This window comes from Prunus persica, chromosome G7, assembly GCF_000346465.2.
Source record: "Prunus persica cultivar Lovell chromosome G7, Prunus_persica_NCBIv2, whole genome shotgun sequence".
Lineage (NCBI taxonomy): Eukaryota > Viridiplantae > Streptophyta > Magnoliopsida > Rosales > Rosaceae > Prunus > Prunus persica.
The window spans coordinates 14184696-14191255 of record NC_034015.1 but is presented as its reverse complement, the minus strand read 5'-3'; the positions used below and the strand labels follow the sequence as shown (position 1 = coordinate 14191255).

At 34.1% G+C, this 6560-nt stretch overlaps 1 non-coding gene across 1 annotated transcript; it reads left to right on the top strand.

Moving 5' to 3' along the window:
• TRNAL-AAG lies at nt 5695-5775 on the top strand. Its single transcript has one exon. It is a non-coding gene; the product is annotated as a tRNA-Leu (tRNA).

Sequence of the window (6560 nt, the reverse complement as noted above, 5' to 3'; positions counted from 1 at the left end):
CTCTTTAGAGACCAGAATATATATAGATTTTAACAGAGAACTAAACGAATGCTTTTGTGCCTTAATCTATAAAATATTACTAATCTTACTCTTAGGAAATTTGCATAGAAAGAGTTGAAAAGTCAATAACCTTATGGGTTAATCGTTTTATTAGTCCTTGAATTTAAATCCGATTTGCACTTGAGTACCTCAATTTCCAAAATAGTTCCCGTGGTCCTTTAACTTCAATTTCGTTAGGACAAATGGTCATGCCGTCAATTTTGTTAACTTTTCTGTTAAATGTATGGGCAAAATGGTATTTTTGTATCAAAATTAATTAAAATATGAATAAAAAAAATCAAAAAATTAAAAATTAAACTATCTCTCCCCCTCTATCCCGATTTCTACTCCCCCAAACTTGAAATTTTTTTTTTTCGTTGGTTTTATATTTTGAAGTAAATTTAGGTTTTAGCCACACAAAAATTTTCACTTTTGGAAAAAGCCAAAACTTTTTCCAAAAATACAGAAAAACCTCTCAACTTTCAAACCAAAGACATGCAAATGTAAAGGTATTTTGGGTAGTTAAATAGGGTATACTTAATTTATTTTACATTTTGATTTAAATATTATGATGTAATTACTTTAATTTTAATGTTCGTTTAGCAACATTCAAAATTATTGATTTGGTCAAACTCAAAGCGTGGAAATACTGGTTAAAAACTTAAACTTATGAGAGTATTTTCTTTGTCATTATAAAAAAGTTTTGTGAAAAAAATAGCTATTAGCAATGCTTTAACCCCCTCCATTATCAAAAACTGAAACTGAACAATAATTCAATACTATTCCTTGCTCAATTAACTTCACGAATGTTGGAATTTAATATTTATGTTCATTTTGTATTATTAAATGGAAATTAAAAAGAAATGGGTCCGAACGAGCTCCCAAATCATACAAAAAGTCCAAAGGCCAGGAATTTGCTCCCAAAAGAATGGTTTTTTTAGTTCGAATCATATCAAATATTTGAGACCATCCCATAATTTTCGCATAGTATTTTGGGGCTCTCCCCAGATTCCAGATGCCCCACAGGAAGACAAAAGAAATTTATACAAATATAATAATAAAGTGAAGGAGATCAATAATTTGGTAGCCATTTATCTCTGATCATACTCATACGGTACCATTATGTAGCGATTACATGTATTTTCTTACATAGTATGTTTTTTACTTGCACCCAGAAGGGAAAAAAAAAAGAAAAAAAAAGAGCAGAGTTCTAGTATATATAATCTGCCTTTGGAGATGCCTATCTATGGCTTATGGTTTTGGGTGTAAATATAATCCAAGTGAGCTTCTGCAATCAACCTTCTGTTCAGACACTCTTCATCTCTGTCATCACATTCTTCTGATCCCATCAGCTGCAATTAATTACCACCCCAGAAACAAATTAAAGAAGAAGATCAGAAAATAAACAACAGAAATTAATGAACATGGTGCAGAAATCAGAGAGAAAAAACTGAAAGCGAAGGAGGAGGGGGTTATATTCTCACATCTATAGGATCATTTGTTGCAGATAATGAAGCTTGGTGTTGTTGCAGAAGACGAGCATGTGATGAGGTGGAGAAAATAAGAAAAGCAAAGACAGAGAACATGAGAAAGCCTTGGTAGTTTTGTTTCATTGCTTTTCTCTTGTATTTTGGCTTTTGATTGTGCTGTGTGTGTTCTGGTAAAAAAGTAAGGTGGAGCAAGCAGTGTATAAATAGGACGAAAGAAGTAAACAAGGCTGCTGCTGCTGCCCTTCAGTCACATGGAAGGACCCAAGCAAGCAGTTACATGCAGTACAGTTCGTGGGGTCTACCCACTTCCTTCCCTTGTCTATTATTATCATTTTTTTTACTAGCCTCTCCGCACGCGCTTCCGCGCTTGCGAGAGGCTTTTTTTTTAAAAAATTTAAATTTATTTTAGAATTAAAGAAGATAATAGGTAGTTGTGTTCCATAAAAATAGGATCCATTATCTGCTTTTTCTTTTTTAAAATATGAAAAGTGTGAATTTACCGTATTATCCTCATTTAATTAATAATTTGAATTCTTAATGTTTGCATTAACCAAGGGCATTTTCTGGTATTTGGAATGTTTCACCATTCTCTGCCTTTTGCTTTATATATATAGATACAAGCGATATTAGAGGAGGGAGTTTTCTCATACATTGTCAAAGTTCTATAGGGATTCAACATGACACGACTGGTTTGCAAGTTAAGGTCCTTTTCATTAGACTAGACCCTGATGACATTTATTATTATAATTTTTGTTAAGTTGATTATCACAATAGACATATGACATTATTATTATTATTTGAAAAGAAACTTTTTTGATGAAATATTATAAAATGTACTATGGATAACTAGAATAGCAAAAGCGTATCTTAGTAAAAATATTCGCTCTTTTAATTATAATATATGAGTAACATGTGCCTCATCAAATTGCACACCATCTTGGCATACAGTGGCAATCGGCCTACACAAAAGAAAAAAGAAAGATTATTGAATAAAATGGTCCACAAATAAGATAGACATTAAGCTAATTAGAGGGTTGGTGATGTGATAAGTACCAAACCAGAGTCTCTATGGCAGTCTGTGTGTAGGGACTTGCATTCTTTTACTTGTCTGTCATTTTCATGGTAGTCATTGCGAGTCCAACCAAGTCAATAAAAAATTTGTAAACAAAACAAGAAAGATTCGAAAGTGAGAAAGAAAGAGGCCTCACGGCTCAATGCTCCGATGCTTCTCCCACTTTCGCTTTAGAGATAGAAAGAGAACAAGCATAATATACGTCCACCCACACAAACATAAAGGGTCAACGAAGTCAACTTTTGGTGACAGGCTTGACATGCAATCTAATGGCCTACAGCTGTTGTCCCTTTGATAATTGATGATAATTGATACTTTTTAACTATGGGAATTATATCACGGTCGTAATTCAAGTAGTTAAGAACAATTACTTCTACACGTAATTGTAATTTTTTCGTTTTCTCATGAAACACACATAACACATTGACTTCTCAATAGGGTTTTCTCTGATTACAGTCTTCAACAGCCAATATATACGCAAATTGAGGTTATATTTATATATGTGCCTAAAAAATTGGGCTTGGTCTTGTGGCTCTAATTAAACTTTTGCTCCATAATTAGCAAAACAAGAACAGGAGTTTTGAAGTTCCAACAGTGCTTAACCCTTCATTCTCATTAATATAATAAGGTAAAGAAGAATATAGTAAAGTGCATGTGTAAACACGAAGAACATATTCTTTAGGTGAACAGTTTTTCTTCCCTTTAGTCCATGTTTTCCTAATTCAAAGGGAAGATGCCAAGGGAAAAAGTTATAATCATCCCATGATTCTGTTCCCACACTAGCTAAACCTTTGCTCTATCTTTCTCATTGTCCTCATGGCCTTTAAAGCCTTCATAGGGTGTTAATTTTGTCGTGTCGTGTCTTGTCATGTCTCGACATGTTTATTTTTGTAGAATTTCATAATTATGTCGAATACTAATCAACTTTAATTTGACGGTTTAATTAACTGTTTCAAATGGCATGTTTAATAATATCAGATGAATATTTTTTTCTCTGTTTTTCATTCAAAGAAGTTGCAGTAGAAAAGATTTATATAGGCAGATTCACGGATTATATGGAAGATTTTGACCACATCTTCTAGATGCTTAACAAAAACTAAGATGTCAGATCAAACCCAAAAACACAAAAACAAAATTGAAAATGGACTTTTAGTGCTGGAACTTTGTCACTTGACTTTTAATTAAAATGATCACTGTTCTCAACTTTAAATATATCAATTATTTAAGCACTGTTAACCATCTGTAAATTCTTCTCTTTTGTTAACTTCCTTTTCAAACTTACCCTTTTATCTCAATCTCGTTTTAAGTACTGTTATCAATTGAAGTAAATCACACTAAGTTTGTGTCATCAAATTATGTGTGACAACATGTTTCAATATATTGTTGAAAATAAAAGTGCTTTAAAATGAGTTCAAGTTTAAATTAATAAAACACTGACACATCATTTGGTGAATAAATTTGATAAACATAGTTGTTTTATTTGTCAATAGCAACGGACTGGATCGAACCTCACTCGACAATTCACACAACGGTGTTCCCCATTCTTTCCCGTTGCAAACCTCATTGGAGACATAATTTTTACTGCAGTAAGACATAATTCATTCGAGCTTGGTCTTAATTTAATCCTGCTAGTCGGTCATGAGCTTGAAATAGACAAACCCTTTTGACAACTAGTATCCTACTCAGATCGACATCACTAGCTAGGCAATTTTTCAAAAGGTTTGACGAGTAATTTCTAGTCTTTACCCCATGATATGATTCTAAGACATAGTCGGTGCCCATGTGTCCTTTCATCTCCCCTTTTTAAGATGATTATGGGAAATGTACATGCTGCCCTAGGCCTGCAAATTGACAGAAAGTAAGAGAGATAACTTACTCATAATATGCTTACCTGAAATGTGCACCTTATCACTTCTGGGAAATTATCCATTTATGTTAGAGAATTAAAGCTGTTTAATGTCATTTTCATAATCTCATAATCTGTTAGAATTATGAAGTGATAGGGTCTTCACAAGCAGAAAAATTCTCTTGTAACGGAAATAGTATTGTTTTGCTATTCCTGACTAATAATGTAATGACACGTGGAAAAGTTATTCCCCGTGTCATTGCGCTATTGGCCACAGATAGAAAAAAGGAGTATCCCTGTTTCATGAAAATCTATCTCCTTCACATGGCTCTAATTAAGAGGAGATTAGATTAGACCTCCCATTGACTCAAACATAAATCTGTTCTTTTCTTAGGTAAACTTTTTTGTTTCTTCTGTTTTTAAGGTCAGTGAAAGCTACATAGTACCAATTACATTCATTGCATTTGGCACAAACTTATAATCTTTGAATTTGAGTCTCAAGTTGAAAGCAAATGTTTTTGTTTTTATTTTTATTTTTATACAAGCAATATTGAAGAGGGGAAAATCGAACCTTGAACCTCTGGTGCATGTGTCTTAAACTACAAGTCCATTTAGCAAATACTTTGATAATTATTAGTTGAGGTCTAAGAGCACTTCCACCGCTGAGGGGGAGCCCTGGCAAGTGGGGGCCCAAGCAACCAAAGGTAGCTTCAGCGCAAGAGTTTCAGCCCGGGCAAACAGTGGGCCCCAACAACCTGGGCAAGCCAACAGGCAAGTTCAGCCCAAGCTGCTGCCTGGGCAAAATGACATAATGCTTATGTCATAATGACGTAAGCAACCAAAAAAAAATTGAAAAAAAAAACCAGAAAAACCAAAAATTTCAGAAAATTTTAGTTTTTAAATACCTAACCATACTCTTTACTTTCCACACCAAAAACTAATGTGAATAGTAATTGCCTTTACCCTACCCCATAGGAGTGGTAACAACATTGCAAAGGGCTGCTACTATTCACGTAAATAGTGACAGCCCTTACCTTGCCCTTACCCATAGAGGTGAAAGTTCTCTAACCATAACATTGCTTGAATAGAATTTCGGATGGGTATACAAAAGAAATATATTCACCATTTCATTAGAATGTAATTTTTCCTGAGAAATAGATATTCAAGATTGACTCAAATCCTTGAGCTGCGTTTTTATTCCTTTTTGTCGATTTATATGTTTCGGATTTTTGTCTCTTGTCAACAACGTTGAGATGGCCGAGTTGGTCTAAGGCGCCAGATTAAGGTTCTGGTCCGAAAGGGCGTGGGTTCAAATCCCACTCTCAACATTTCTTTTTTGTATTTTATATCATTTACATTCAGCAATGTTTTGGGCCAATGCACTTGAGATATTTAATTTAATTGAAACGGCCCAGCCAGTACCCCTTTTTTTCTTTTTCTTTTTTGGGTCAGAACGGCCCAGTACATTAAAAATATATAAAGCAAAAAGATACTTTCATATCTCATAAAGATAGAGCTCAAAGTCTTTGGCCAATTGGTTTCATTTTGAGCTGATATCTATGGGAAATCTATTATTGCTTGCAAACCCAATTGGTATCTTATCTATTTGGTGGCTAAGCGTCCATGCTTTTGACTGAGCAGGTAAGTTTGATAAGGATTTGCTTTTGTTTATGGACCATATTAAAGGAGGCTTTTAGCATCGTATATAATCGGCTTTCATGCTCCATTATTTTCTAGAGTATCAAATTAGTGCTTCAAAATGGTGACACCATCTTCCTTTCTTATAAAATATCATTGAATGAATTAGGTTTAACTTCACAACCAAAAAAGAAACTCACACACACCAATTGATCACTAAGAATTTTAACTTGACATCATCTTCCTCTCGCAACCATTGATTAACCACCAAAATCGAGTCAACTCAAACTGTACGACTGGTTAATTGAGGACTCCGATCAATCGGAGTTGGTGGTTCGGTGCCAGTGCCAGAAATCTCTCCACCAAAAATTATGGTTCGGTATGCAATTTTGGGTGAAACCCAAACCAATCCAAACTAAGTCCAGCCCTAATATAAACTTATATAAGCATAAGAATCCATAAGCTTCTTTGAAAC